A 15165-nucleotide genomic window follows, 5' to 3' on the forward strand; every position below is an offset into this window, starting at 1 on the left:
GAAAAGCCTAAAAAACTGAGGATAAGCAGTTATAAAGCACAAAATAGTACAGAGAAGTTCACCCACCAACACAGGCTGCCTGTTAGTGTATGTGCACATGCTAAGTATTTAGTGCAGAAATTTCTGAACCATTTCTGCATCTCTTGGCAGGAAAAATGTTGCGGCAAAAACATGTATTTTTATTGCAGATTTTCCCCCACTCATTAGTATGGGTGAAATCTGCAGCAAAAACTATGTGCCCACAATGCGTTTTTTAAGCGTTTCGGCAGCGACAATTCCGCTACAGAAACGCTTAAAAAACGCATGGTAGAAGGCCTGCCATGTTCCCCAATAATAATCCGTATGTGCTGTGCACATGCTGCGGAAATTTCCGCTGGGGATTATCATTGCGGAAAAATCCGTAGCACTACCAATTATTTTGCGGAATCGCTGCATTTTTGCTGTCATTGAATCGCTTAATATCCGCATGTACAGATGTAGTCACGGGGATATTAAGCGATTCAATGTGCGGATGGTACCCGGTCTGGAGAAGAGGAGACTCTCCTTCAGACCCTGGTACCATAGTACCTGTAAAAAAAAAAAAAAAGAATAAAATAAAATAAAAAATATACATTATACTTACCTTCTAATGACCCCTGGGCTCCATAGCGATCCATCCTGGCTCCCCAGTGGCTCGCGATGGTCTAAAAGGACCTTCCATGACGTCATTTAGTCATGTGACAGGTCACGTGACCAGTCACATGACTAAATTATGTCATGGAAGGTCCTTTTAGACCACTGCTAGACACCGGACGGATCGGATAAGGACACCGGGGGCCATCAGAAGGTGAGTATAATATTTATTTTTTATCATTCTTTTACGGTCACACTATATACATTCATGCCGTTTGCATGGATTTATATAGTGTGACCAAGTTGTCAAGCACTTTCCAAGTGATGCTAAATTCGCTTGGAAAGCGCTTGATAACCCGCATGCAGAAATGCAAGTGAAGAACGCTTCACATCCGCATGTCCCTGGCAGGAAATCCACATGTACAATCCGCATGTACAATCCGCATGTATTTTTTCTGCCAGGGAGATGCAGAAACGCTCAGGAAAAATCCCGAGCATTTCTGCATTATGGACACTTAGCCAAAGAATTGACATGCTGCAGATTTAAATCTGCAAGACACAAATAAGCAACGTGTGAATGAGACATCAGGATTCTCAATTACCTTGCTGGAATCAGGAAACCCTTCAGGAATTGTGACAAATCTGTACTGAAAAAAATGCTTTTTACAGTACCAGCAAAAGCTATGAGATTTCAGTAACTCATCCACACGCTTATTTTCCCTGACTGAATTGGAAAACTGCAGCGTGCCACTCAGCATTTTTGCAGCCTTTTTTCACTCATAGCAAGCAATGTGGAAAAAAGAAGCAAAAAACATTGCCATCAGTTTTTGCAGCGTTTTTAGTGAAAAAAAAAAAAAAAAAAAAAAAAAACAGGTACAGCAAGATGTAAAACCCATTTTTGTAATTTTCCCAAGTTTAAATCAAAATGCATTGGTGTCCTCACCCTAGCATGGATGTTAGTTAGTATTCATACAGTTTAAATAAATTAGTGATATGTGTAAAACAATGCCTGATCAACTGAATGGCTACCAATGTGTAAAATTAAACAAGGTCTACCAACTCAATGCTCTGCCAATGTCTTAGGTAAACTATGCCTTACCGATTCACCTCCCCCCGTTGTTACATTTGTAATTGTGTATTTTTTCATGAACTTTATTGTTCAGAATACTGACTATTTTTTCAGACATAAAAAAAACTTTTTCCACTTAACAATTTGCCCTTTTTTTCCCAAAAATGTTTTTATGTTTTCACATACGTCTTGCTTTAATGGCCTAACACCTTGCATTGTTCATGCTTGCATGGAGGAAGCAAAGCTGAATTTTGAGATCTTGAAAAAAGCAGCAAAAACTGTTTTTTTTTACTGCCAAAAAAATAAATCAGGTTTTGGCCCGCAGCAAAAAAAAGCAACGTGTGAACAAAGCCTACACTTTTTATACTTTTGTATTTTTCTTATCTAATCATTTTTTAGCATGTTCACCTACCATTTGTCTTTATTTTCTGGTTGTGTATCTTTTGGTGTCTTCTTTTTAATCACACAATCAGTTTTATGCATTTTTAAAAAATAAATATTTGTTCTTATCTTGGTGGCATGCATATTGTTATTTGTTTTTTTGCATTAAGCCAAAGTTGTGATCAGCATTGAGCGTCATCCCAAGATGGAGCACTAGTTGGACATTCTCCCACATTAGACATTTATGTCTTATCTGAGCTGCGACGTCCATAGATTCCACATTTGGATGTGGTTATCATTAGCCGCCTCAGTTTGCTAAAAATGGAGGTGGTCTATTCTTTTGTGGTCCCAGAGGTGAAATTAGAAAAGCATTCTAAAAGGGTTATTCCCCTTTAGAAATGTTGCGGCATATGCAGAGCTTGCTAGCCAATTTCTAGAAGTCCTATACAACGTGATGGCGAGAGTCGCGCATGTGCAGCCCCCTCTCCCTTGACCGCTGCACCCGCCGGCGCCCGGTTCACAAGACAGATGCCAGCAGCTATTGGAAATATACGCGATATATTCTGCGGAGTGAGAATACACCCTTGTATGTGATATATTTGAAGAGAGCTTTGCTTCATTAGCACAGACCAGTATTTTTAGCCTCGCATGCTAATATTTGCTGATCAAACATGTTAAACATTTCCTAAGAAGCAAGAATCTGTACTCGGAGGATAATGGAAGCGTGGAGGGCTCAGTAAACACATTATTATTATGTATATTATTATGTTACGTATTCCTGCTTGAATTATTAGAAGACTCAGGGCCCCATATAAACCAATACAGACACGTGGCCACATGATCTGCAGCAGCCGAGGCCCACCACAAGTCTTCATACATATCACTCTGATTTCCAAACGATATATTAAATAGTCAAATACACGTTTTACATTTTTCAATAATTCATTTTTTTTTCCTCCCACAACTTTTCCCCTCCCCCCGACCCGAATGAGGCCTAGATTACTAGATTTTTTTTTTTTTTGCAGGTCGAATTGTTGCTTTGAATGGCAATTTATTTTGCCATGTAATGTATTGCAAAACAGAGAAAAAAAACCCATCTGAGTTGGGGTGAAAAAATAACGCAATTCCGCTTGTTTAATGGGTTTTCTTTTTATGGCATTTGTTGCGGGTAAAAGTCACCTAGCAACATGATTCCCCAAGTCCGTATGATTTCAGTAGTTAAAAAATTCAGAACCTTGTAAACAAAATTTCCAAAAATACAAATTTGGTTTGTGTCGCCATTTTCTGATGTCCGTAACTTTACATTTTTCCAATAGATGGCGTTGTGTAAAAGCTTGATTTTTTTTGTTTTTGTGGGGAGCAATCCAACATGGCAGCGACACGGGCCTTCAGTAGACCCCCGACTGTGATTGTAACCCATGAGTATACAAGCAACCGGACCCATTAAATGCCACAATCAGTAATTCGACAGTGGCATCTAAATGGCAGCACAACAGTGATGGGAGCTAGCTCGGGTCGCTGCTGTAACAGGCAGATTCATGCTGTATAGCACAGCCGGCATCTGCCCAGTATGGAGTGGTGTCAGCTCCTCAGTCGGGTATAGACATGCGAACCCTGCCTATGACATACAAAAATATGGGCATGGACAAAAGGATTAAACACATTTTCATTGGCATAAAATGTGCCACATTATTTAAGCGATGGACGCCGCCGTCGACAAGCAAGAGAGAATTTGACCTGTAATTTGTACAATTTTTGGCCTATTTCTTAATAAATTTGTTCATCCTCTCCTCTCAATGAACCTCATCTGCTGTTCAAAGTAGTAAAAAAGTCACAAGCTTCTGCACAAATCTATACAAAAGTCTCCATATCCTTCACCACTGCGGATCATTCCCTATATAATCACATGTATGATAATGGCAGAAAAATAACAGGAATTATCCTGTTTTTCAACTTTCTAAAAGAAGATTTCTAGGAAAGAAAAAAACAAAACACAAAAAAACAATTTGCTGGCTCAATTCCTGACAGCAAAACCTGATACATCAGGGAAATACATGCACAGGAAAGCAGAAAGTTCTCTTTAAAGATGGAGGTATCGGTAACCAGGTTTGTATTAATCAAATACAGGGCAAAAGAATAGAAAACAAAAAAAAAAATAAAACTCACTTTATGTCTACGCAGAACTATGTGTCTCTATGGTTACATACCAAGAACAATCTGTGTACAGCGTGAAGTGGCCAGCCATAAAGTGCCGTAACTGCTGCAACTAATCAGTGGCTTCGTGTGTTAACGTGCCATAATTACTGACATCCCTGCTAATCGATTAACCCGGTAAGTTTGGCACACTGCCATCAAACTCTTTAAAAGTTGGTCATTATTATCATTGGCATCTACAGGGTTAAAGAGCTGGGACGGCAGATTACTCCAATTCCAGACGCTGCGGCGTCATGGCTGTCTATTACTGCTGGTGGTCTCCAGTGGGGTCACCCACTCAACACACCAATTACATCCTGTTAAAGGGCTTTTCCACTTTAAAGAAAAGTTGACCTCAAACTCTTGTTATATACTTTACATAAACAGGGTGGGTATTCACCCTCCCCGGGTCCACTGCGCTGGTCTCAGTGCTTTGGCTGCTGTGCTGAAATCACATCAGTAGCTTATATCACCACAGCAGCCAATCATCGATCTCAGCAGAGGTAGATTTTTTGTTTTGTTTTGTAGAGACCATGGATTCCCCCTGACTGTCAAGTAAAGAATGGACTTATCCATCCCACAGAAAGTCAAACTCACAGAAGAAAATGGCAGAGGGCTAAAGAGAGTAATTATAGGAGATTTTTGTTATAAGCACAAAAAAAACTAAAGTAACAGACGTCAGTGATAAATCAGCATTGAACATTCGGTCTGATGAAAGCAGCGTTAATTACCGGTCACACGATTACAGACGTGTCTACATGGTGACGATGGTTCGACAATACTCAGGATAAGAAGAACAGAACTATCGTAAAGGACTTATATCAGAAGTCTAGAAAACAGAAACTAAATGATAATACTGATCTGGAGTTACAGCCTCTGTTATACCCCAGAGCTGCATTCACAATTCTCTCTCCCCTCTAAAACACGTTTCTGTGAGCAGGTTTCACCAGCAGAACTGTAATTGCAGCTCTGAAGTATAATTTTTTTTAAAGGGGTTTTCTGCTCTCCGATAAAAAAAAAAAACTTCAGGGACATGGGTTAACAAAAAAAATCTTAATTCACCCTCCTCAGTTCCAGTGCAGTCACCGCTGTTGCTCCCGGCGTCTGTTATTGTCTGCAGCACGGTCAACAGCACTGCAGTGCAGTCAATCAGTGAGCTCACTGGTTCTGCCCGTGTTGACTGCGTTAACCACTAAACTCAATGATTAGCGGTAGTGCTGTCGACGTGACTTTCCTACTGCAGACAAATATAGACACTGGGAGCAGCAGCAGAGACTCAAAGCTGGACCTGGGAAGGGGGGAGTAAGGTGCAGTTTGTTTTTTAGAAGACAAGCTGCAGTCAAGGGATGGGTTTTCAGAAAATGGAAAATCCCTTTAACTGTAAATGCATTGCATTAGATAAGGTACACCCACACAGAGCGTAAAAGGAATGGAAAAAAAAAAAAAAGAAAAGTCAAATCTGTTTCAAAATCCCATTGCCATAAGTGCAACTTTTTACTTCTCGCTCACTTTTAAAAACTTTTGTGCAAAATAGAGAAGAACTATCACAGGTGCCACAGAGTTACTAGAATTTAGTGTTTATTCCCCCCAGATGCTGCGGAGATGAAACCAGCGGGGGACACGGTACTGAGCTGCTGCTGGTCAAGAAGGTGCTTCCCCCACATCCCCTGGGGCTCATTAAGTGTTTATGAACTTCCCCTTTAGTGTCACCAAACACATACTGGTGCAAAGTAGTCACCGAAAATGTGGGAGTGTGAATGGACTAAAAAATATATCAAAAAGCGTTATATTATACACACAAAACACTTTTTGTTAGTCATTTTACTTAAATGCATGTATTTAAGACTAAAAATAAATTGTTGCATTTGGGTTTCATTAAAATTTTTGCACCGCTTTGCTTTTATAGTCGTCGTTTCCCATCACGTTCTACTTTGATGTGGTCATAAATCAGCTGAGAAAGAAAAAAACAAAAAAACACCAGATTAAAGTACCAAACTCCAGAATGTCATAGTGAGCTCACTGACGGATTCTCAGTCAACTCATTCTGCGGCCAGCAATGGACAATAGAGGCTATTAGGAGCCAAATGGTGTAACATTTTTAATGTAACTCAATGATTTTTTTAGTCCAAAATACATGCAAGAAAGAAAACAAAAGTCTCCAAAGAGGTGGACAACCCCTTTAAGGAGATTTTCCGCTACAAGTGGAATGTCATACCTATAACAAAAACAATGACTTTCCCCTGGAATCTCCCTGCTGCGGCTCCAGGGGTCGTCACTCCTGACACAGACGGTCAGCGGCCGCTCTGTCGTGGGGATAGAGGAGGAGCCATTGGAAATAGGATTTTATTTTAGGAAAAAAAACAACCCTGTAAACCAGAACATGAATATAAACCGTCCACCACATCGGAGCAGATCAGAGAGCGCATCCCCCCAAAAAACAGTCTGACCTCCAATTGTGGTCAATTAGACAGCTGATTGGGGGAGATGTTACATAGAACTAGCGACCCCCAACTTGTGCCTGTCACATGACAGCCACCCACCACTGTTACTGAGGGGAGTAGCTCTGCCATGGAGCCCACAACTCTGCCCCCTACTGGTCTCAGGTAGAGGCACACAAACTAGACACGCACAAACGCCACACTCCATATGACATGCTGCGCCTTGTAGTACCACACAGCTGGCAGTGAGTACACACTGCAGTGAGTAGCTGCGCACATACCTGCACAGTCCTGCCCGGACCGGTTCCCAGTTCCGCGTCCTGTTCTCACAGACTGATACGAGCGCCGGAAACCGGGAGGCAACTTCTACCAGACTCTTCTCCCGTCCGCCACACGCCACGCCCACACTGCTACTTCTAACCAATGAGCGCTCAGCGCCCTCCCGCCACGGCCAATAGCAGCGCGGCTTCCGTGAGGCCGCAGTGTGAGTGACAGCCGCCCGTGTGTGCAGACATGTAACAAGCGGCAGCGCGGCTCTTCCTGTCGGGAGTCTCCCTCCATATACCGCGCACAGGAGCGCTGGCAGCAGAGAACTGCTGGACTAACAATTCCATAACATAGGTGCAGCCCTGGAAATGCTTTAACCCCTTCCTGCTCTGAACAATTTCCATAGTCATAACTTTTTACTTTGGTGGTTTTTGTGTGCCGATCTCAGTTTTTTTTATTTATACCACTTTATATTGCATTTATTTTAGAGAGGTTCTGCCACCAGAAAGTGGAAATTCTGCAGCTTCATATTGTTTTTCTTTTCACAGCATTTCTCGTAGGGGTTAATGAATATTTTATTTTGCTAGATGGATTACAAACGCAGCAACGCCGAATATGATTTTTCTAATTTTTGGAGCCTCCTCAAATAGACGTATACGTCCAGCCGAGCGCATCAGTGCAGTCCATGGCCCCGAATCACAATTTTCTGGGGTTTCAGACTTGAGACCCGACAGACCATAGACCATAGTCGATATCGACGCTTTAACAAGCCTTGCAATATGACTTAGGATAAAAGTCAAACCAGAATCTCAATTTGCAGACATGGTGTTTCGGGGTGTTGCTCCTCATCAGTGCAAAGTATGAGAACTGATTTGGCTAGGTGAGCGACTTAAGACTGGGGGTCTAAGGGGTAATGTTTTTCGTTGTGGAGAGTGATAAGCCTAGTCCGCTTTGAATACATACTTTGTATATTTAATTTCCCAGAGGAGCATGCATGGCTTATAAGTGTCCACACACTGACATGCCAGGCTTGGCTTGTCACTCTCCACAAGGTGAAACGTTACCCCTTATACCACAGCCTAGTTGATCAAAATGCTATACAAACAGAATAATAGTTAAAGGGGGTTGTCCGGCCTTAGGCTCCAAGTCTACAGTCACTTTATGTGCACACTGTCAGGGTTTCCTGGCCCTACATTGACAGGTTCAGCCGACACTCTACAGGGGCACCGGTTGAGAGAGAGAGATGTTGATCGGGCATGTCAGAGATGTCAGTCACCGGCTTTCTCCTGGGGGGCACAGGAGCGCCTTTTTCAGTTCGTACCTTCTTGAAGTTATTTTATGTTTGGGTTTTGTTTTCCAGATGTTTGCAATCAATTCACATTAATTGTGACTTGTTAAAAAAAACTCGCCTTTTTTTTAGCAAATGTTCCCAGTCTTATATTTCTAGCACTCTTTATGTACCCCTAGAATTTTTTGTGTAGCTTTTAGCAGAACATGCAATTTTTTGCTCATAAAGGGTAAGAGCTAAAAAATAAAAAACCCTGACCTCCCTCCCTGAGGCGCGCCTCTGAGCTGTGTCCTCAGCAGAACAGTTGGCATCACCATCCAGTGGGGAATCCCCGTGACGGCTGCAGCTTTCTCATTCCTCTGGATTCTGGACATCAGACTACAGGATGTTAATGCAAAACCTGGAGACAGACTTTAGATTGAGGTTTAACTTCAATTCTGTCCATAGGTGATGGCGTTTAACCGGTCCGGTGCTACCTGAAGGACCAGGAACACCTCGATCCATAGGACTTCTGCGTGCCGCTGTACGGTCCCTTACCTTTGCTGATTGCATGCAGTTGGGGGTATATCATTGGTTTGTCCTCTACACAAAAAGTTGACCTCAACTATCCTCCTATTACTTAGAACCTAATGCTAAATTCACACTTCATCTTTTCTGCAAAATCACATTTTATTTGCAGATTTTGCTGTGGACGTCGGTCATGTTTATTTCTGTACATTTTATTGCACATCAAACACTGCACAGCCGGGCCCAATATGGCTAATACAAGATCACACTTTAGTGGCTGCATGTATTGAAGATGCAACTAGTCTAGATATTTGTGGGCTAACGAGTGTGGTCCTCTTACAAAACAGCTCACCTGCAAGGTCGTTCAGGAGTGCCCACCATCTCGCCTAGAGAGGACAAGAACATTATGCCTCAAAAGAAAAAAAAAAAAGGATTCCAAAATATATAGCCACCTGTCAAATGATGGAGAGCTCTTGAAATACTAGGAGATAGTAACTCAGAATATTTCAGGTCAAATTGTGGGAATGTTTGGTGATGCATCTATAGGAGTTAGTCATTGGAACAATATGTATGATTTAATTGCAGAACATGGAATTTAATTAAATAGATTTGAATTAATTAGAAAGGAAAAACAGCACAAAGTAACGTCCTGAATAAACATCCGGAGCACTTCTGAGTCATACATGATAAGGAAATATTGCATAAAGAATACAGAAGTGTGCACAGGGGCTGAGAATTGCCATACAGGTCACAAGTTCAAAGTGGGGATAGCAGACACTTGGAGGCAGGAGACAGCTATGCCCTAAGGGGGAGGTATGCATTAAAATGCCCCTAAATGTGAATGGGGCTGTAACTGCAACACATGTGAAAGAAGTGCAGCTGATGCAGCGTGTGCTCCACTGTTCAGAGTAGAACGTTACACATTCGTGCCTCCTGCTTATATTTTTGCAAGCAATTTAAACTGGTGGTAAAAAGAGTAATATGAGTTTTGGATATATATTTTTCAACCTGCCAACCATTGGCCTTAAAGGGTTATTCTCATCTTTACCCTTCATGGTCAAGATGGAAAGAAATTAAGTTAGGGAAAAGTGGTAGCATGACAAGCCATGCAGTTTGCATAACAAGTGTTATTTTGCTACGCTCTTTCTGTAACTCCTGTTCACTTCTAAGAGCGCTCTAAAGCTGGTTGCATCAGGTGTAATAAGAAAAGATCCTAGTTACTTACCGGTAACAGGATTTTACAGAGCCCATGACAGCACCACCTGAGAGAGTAGCCGCCCACCAAGGACAGGAACCTAGTGAATAAAAAGGCGGTACTTCTCCTCCGCATCAGTTTTGTTTCAGAGCATGAGAGGGCCTCTGAAAAATAGGTTAGTACACAACTACCACCAAAAACATTTCTTTGTAAAACACCCATAATAGTGCACACCATAAGTGATAAGAGGGAGGGAATTCCTAGGGTGCTGTCATGGGCTCTGTAAAATCCTGTTACCGGTAAGAAACTAGGATCTTTTCCCCTTCTCCCATGACCGCACCACCTGAGAGATTTAGAGAGATCAGACACCAGAGGGAGGGATCACCGCTTGCAACACCTTCCTCCCAAAGGACAGATCAGTAGAAGAGGAAAGGTCAAGACGGTAATGCTTGTAAAATGTAGCGGGGGATGACCAAGTTGCCGCCTTACATATGATGTCAATGGGCACCTCCGCCTTCTCAGCTCAGGAAGCAGCTACGGCCCTAGTGGAGTAGGCCTTCAGGTTCTCTGGAACTGGCAGAGTGCTAGAGGAGTACGCTAAACCAATGGCGTCCCTGATCCATCTAGCTATGGACCCCCCCTCGTAACCTTAAGCCCTTTCCTAGCCCCCTGAAATGAGATGAATAAGGCATCACTTTCCCTCCAGGCCTTCATCACCTCCAAATACTGGACTAAAACCCTCTTTACATTTAATGTGTGAAGCCTTTGTTCCTCTGAATTTCTAGGGGCAGGATAGAAGGAAGGGAGAGTAATTTCCTGTGTCCTGTGGAATTTGGAGGCTACTTTTGGAAGATAGGCTAGGTCTGGTCTTAAGGTTACCCTGTCTATAGAGACTTGAGTGAACGGATGGTTTACTGATCCTACGGGCTGATGTTAGCGCCATCAACAAGTGTTTTAAAAGGTGAGAATTTTCTCTGATACTTTCTCTAAGGGTTCAAAGGGAGGCTTGGTTAGCGCCTCCAGAACCAGATTAAGGTCCCATGGAGGCATCCTCGGAGTAGGAATGGGTCTCTCTCTATTGCAAGCTTTAATGAATCTAGCGACCCATCTATTTGCTGCCAAGTTGTAATTATATAGTGCCCCCAGAGCTGACACTTGTACCTTAAGAGTACTGGTGGCTAACCCCATGATCAAGCCCTTTTGAAGGAACCCCAGGATGGCCCCAATAGGAACCCCTCCCTTAGTGGACTGCCCTGAGGTGGACTGGAATTTTGCCCAGGTCCTGCCATAGATTCTAGTAGTTATCGGCTTCCTACTTGCCAGTAGAGTAGCGACTACACCTGGAGAAAACCCCTTTTGTGTTGGTAGTGACCTTTCAAAATCCAGGCCCGATCTCTGGGGATGGAAGACTGGGCCCTGCCTGAGGAGATTTGGAGTGTCTGGAAGGACCCAAGGTTCTGACTGGGACATCCTCCTCATCCAAGTGAACCGTGGTTTCTTGGGCCAAAACGGGGCGATCAAGATAACCCTCGCCTGTTCTTCTCGAATCTTCCTCAGGATAGTTGGAATCAGCATCAGAGGAGGGAAGGCATAGGCCAGAGTAAAATTCCAGGGAATTTGTAGTGTATCTACAGCAAATGGTCTTTCCTTTGGATTTAGGGAGCAAAAGACTTCGGTTTTCCGATTGTGTTTGTTCGCAAATAGATCTGAGGTTGCCCCCATCGGTGTACTATCTGCTGGAATATCATTGAATTCAGTTCCCATTCTCCTGGTTTCAAAACAGGTCGACTTAAAAAATCGGCTCTTACGTTTTCCTCACCTTTTATATGCAGCACAGAGAGCGTAAATAGATGATTCTCCAAGAAGGATCTGTTCCATCACAAGCATGAGAGGAAGAGATCTTGTTCCCCCCTGATGATTGATATAAGCGACTGTTGTTCGGTTGTCTGACATTATCCGGATGTGCCGACCCTGAAGAGAACTGAACTTTACTACTGCGTTTTTGACTGCCAACAGCTCCCTCATATTGGAGGAGAGACCCCTCTCGCTGTTCGACCAGACTCCCTGTATTGAGAGGCTTCTCAAGTGAGCCCCCCCAGCCTTCTGAGCTTGCGTCTTTCATAATCGTATCTGTCACATGGAACGACCAAGGAACACCCAGGGCTAGATTTTCTGGATTCATCCACCAACTCATCAAGCTGATTACTGAACTCGAAAGTTATTCTTCCGTCCAGGTGACCTCCGAGCTGCTTCTCTGCTGTCAGGATCTCTTGCTGTAGACGCCTGGAATGAAACTGGGCCCACTGTACTGCTGGGATACAGGATGTCATTGTACCTAGTAGAGACATTGCATTTCTCAGGGTCATGGATGGATTTCTCATTACACCTGAGACCAGGGCATTGATCTTCAATTTTTTGTCCTCTGGCAGGAGACAAGTCTGATTTTCTGAGCCTAAAATGAGCCCCAAAAAGGCCTGAACCCTCTGCAGTTCTAGTTTCGATTTTTTCAAAATTTAGGATCCATCCCAACCCAACTACACTGGCTCTGATCTCCACCAAGGCAAGTACGCAAAGTTCTTTTGATCTGCCTACTACCAAAAAGTCATCCAGGTAAGGGGTGACTAGAATTATCCTTCTCTCTTAGATGTGCCGTGACCTCCAGGATAATTTTTGTGAAAACCCTCAAAGCCATGGAGATGCCAAAAGGGAAGGGCCCCAAACTGAAAATGCTTTACATGCTTGCCGGTATGTACAGCTACTGTTTATGCCCTGGATAGATTGGGACATGGTAGTAGGCGTCCTTCAAATCGAGGACGCACATAACTCCCCGGGAACATTTTTGTTTCCGATCTTATCAACTCCATCTTGAATGGTCTGCAAGTTAAGTAGTTGTTTAGCTTCTTCAAATTGACAATGGTTCTGAAGGAGCCATCCGGCTTCTTTATTAGGAATAGAGTGTAATAAAACCCATTCCCGTGCTTGAGTAACGGTGTTTCTATCAACACCCCCTTCTCTACCAGAGTGAGTACTTACTCTGCTGTAGGGCTACTTGTTCTCTAAGACCTCTGGGGGCTGATATCTTGCCTGTCTCTGGGAATGGTTTTGAACTCCAGCCTCAGCCCCCTCTCGATTATCCCTAAAATCTGGATGTGATCCTCTCCCAGGCGGGAAGGAAGTAGGACAGCCTTCCTCCTACCTAGTGAGGTCAGTCACTTAGGGGCCTTTTTACTCTTGGAGGATGGACCCCCAAACATGAAGCCTCTATTACTCGGCTTCTTGTCTCTCCAACTACCTTGATCCCTGGAAAACTTACTCCGATTAGATTTCCTTCTCCGGAAGGAAGCCTTATAATGGGGAACAGACACACTGGGAAAACCATGTATTTTGTCTGATGTCATCTAAGGCTTTCCCGAAAACAAAGTCTCCTTCACATGGGATTGAGCAGAGTTTAGATTTGGACTGCACATCTCCCGACCAGCTCAAGCCATAAAGCCCTACGGGCTGCATTGGAAAAGTTACCTGATCTGGCAGCCAGCCTAACTGAATCTGTCAAAGCATCCGCAAGAAAGGCAGCAGCTCCCTGAATTAGAGGAAAACCTAATAGAATTTTTTTCTCTAGGGATGTTCCCCTTAATCTGGTCCTCCAATTGTTGCAGCCAGATCGACCTGGCGGTGCAGGTGGCCGCCACTGCCGGTTTCAAAGCCCCCGCTGAGGACTCCCAGGTCTGTTTTAGAAATGATTCTACTCTTATCAAGCGGATCCTTGAGGGCTCCCAAATCCTCAAATGGCAGCATGGATTGAGGATTTTGAGATGGCCACATTTTGGGGGTTTTATCCCATTTAACTGCGTCCTCCTCTTCAAAAGGGTACCTCCGTTTAGAAGATGAAGGCAGCTGGCCTTTCCTTTCTGGCTTCTTCGATTCCTTATCAATAAGTTTTAATCCTCTCGCTGACCGGGAATGTGCACCTCTTTCTGATCTAGACCCCCAAACATGATATCCTGAACAGTTCTAGGGGCTTTGGCATCAGCAATATCCATGGTCGTTCTAATAGCCTTGACTAGTCTCCATCTTCTATGGAAAAACATGATTTACCCCCTCCATTATCCGAGGATTCTGATGACGAGGGGCCAGAAGAGGAAAAGGATTCTACAGATTCCTCCGAGTCTGAGGTAACCCATGTTAGCTTTTTCTTCTTACGTGAAGTCAAAGTTTTTAAGGAATCCCTAACTTCCATATGGATTAAGGTTTTCAGGTCCATAGCAAAACTAGGAGAGTCCTCTGCTACAGTCTTTTGAATGCAACCTGAGCAAAGGTTTTTACTGTAGGAGCTGGAAAGGTTAACCCTAAATAACGCACTCTCCTTATTGTTGCTCTTAGAACTACTCTTTTTGGGTTCCTACCAAACACAAAGAAACCAGATGAACTCATTACTAAGGTGAACTCTCACAAAGATCACTCACCACACTGCCGTTCAGTCTAGGGTACCGGAGACTGTGGTTGCCGTTTGCATGAACAATCCAGTCTAGTGGAGGCGGACTCTCGAGCAGTTTTCCTCTGACCGGTTCTACCGGCGCTCGTACGGCTTCCATTACTTATGGCTCTGATTGCTAGACGCCCGACATTGCTGCTGTTGGTCAGGTTGCTTTCCATGCGGCTTAAGCTGCTTTCGTTGCTTAGGAGGCTGTTCCTGCTGCTGCGGTGACAGCTGCTGTGTAGGTGACTGCGGCTCTTCTCTCATGAGGGAATTGCAGACACCGCCATCTTGCCAGCTTCCCATCTATAAATCGTAGCAGAATGTTTCCCCTCCATTTGGCCCCTCCCCTTCCGGATAATACAACAGCGTGACTTCTTCCACTTTATTTTTTCCTTCCTGCTGGCGCACTCTGCCGCAGGGATCTCCACCCCCTGCGCAGTTCAAGCGGCCCCCTTGTGTACAGGATGCTTCAGATCTGACCCGGACTTCCGGCGCTCTACGTCAGCAGGGCGCTACCTGACCCTGCGCAGACCCGGAAGGCCTGGCGGCGCGCTCAGCCACAGACCCCCGTGCGTGCGCAGACCCAATGCGCACGCGAGAGGCCGACGAGGCACCCCTACCGCACGCAGACCCAGGTGCGAATCCAGATGGGAGGCTGAAACCAGCGGTACCCATCTGCTTCCTCACGGCCTCCAGGCCACACCGACCTAGGGATCCAGACCCCTCGATCAGGTACAC

At 44.1% G+C, this 15165-nt stretch overlaps 1 protein-coding gene across 1 annotated transcript in view; it reads right to left on the bottom strand.

The window, feature by feature from the left end:
• SNAP23 (synaptosome associated protein 23) overlaps window positions 1-7130 on the bottom strand; it is a 34913-nt gene extending 27783 nt beyond the window's left edge. Inside the window, exon 1 of the mRNA XM_073638804.1 lies at window positions 6975-7130. The gene's annotated coding sequence lies outside the window, so the exon portion shown is untranslated. The remainder of the gene's footprint in view (window positions 1-6974) is intronic.
• Window positions 7131-15165: the final 8035 nt, after the last annotated feature.

This window comes from Phyllobates terribilis, unplaced genomic scaffold (assembly GCF_046119375.1).
Source record: "Phyllobates terribilis strain yellow unplaced genomic scaffold, ASM4611937v1 Scaffold_7__3_contigs__length_470593459, whole genome shotgun sequence".
Lineage (NCBI taxonomy): Eukaryota > Metazoa > Chordata > Amphibia > Anura > Dendrobatidae > Phyllobates > Phyllobates terribilis.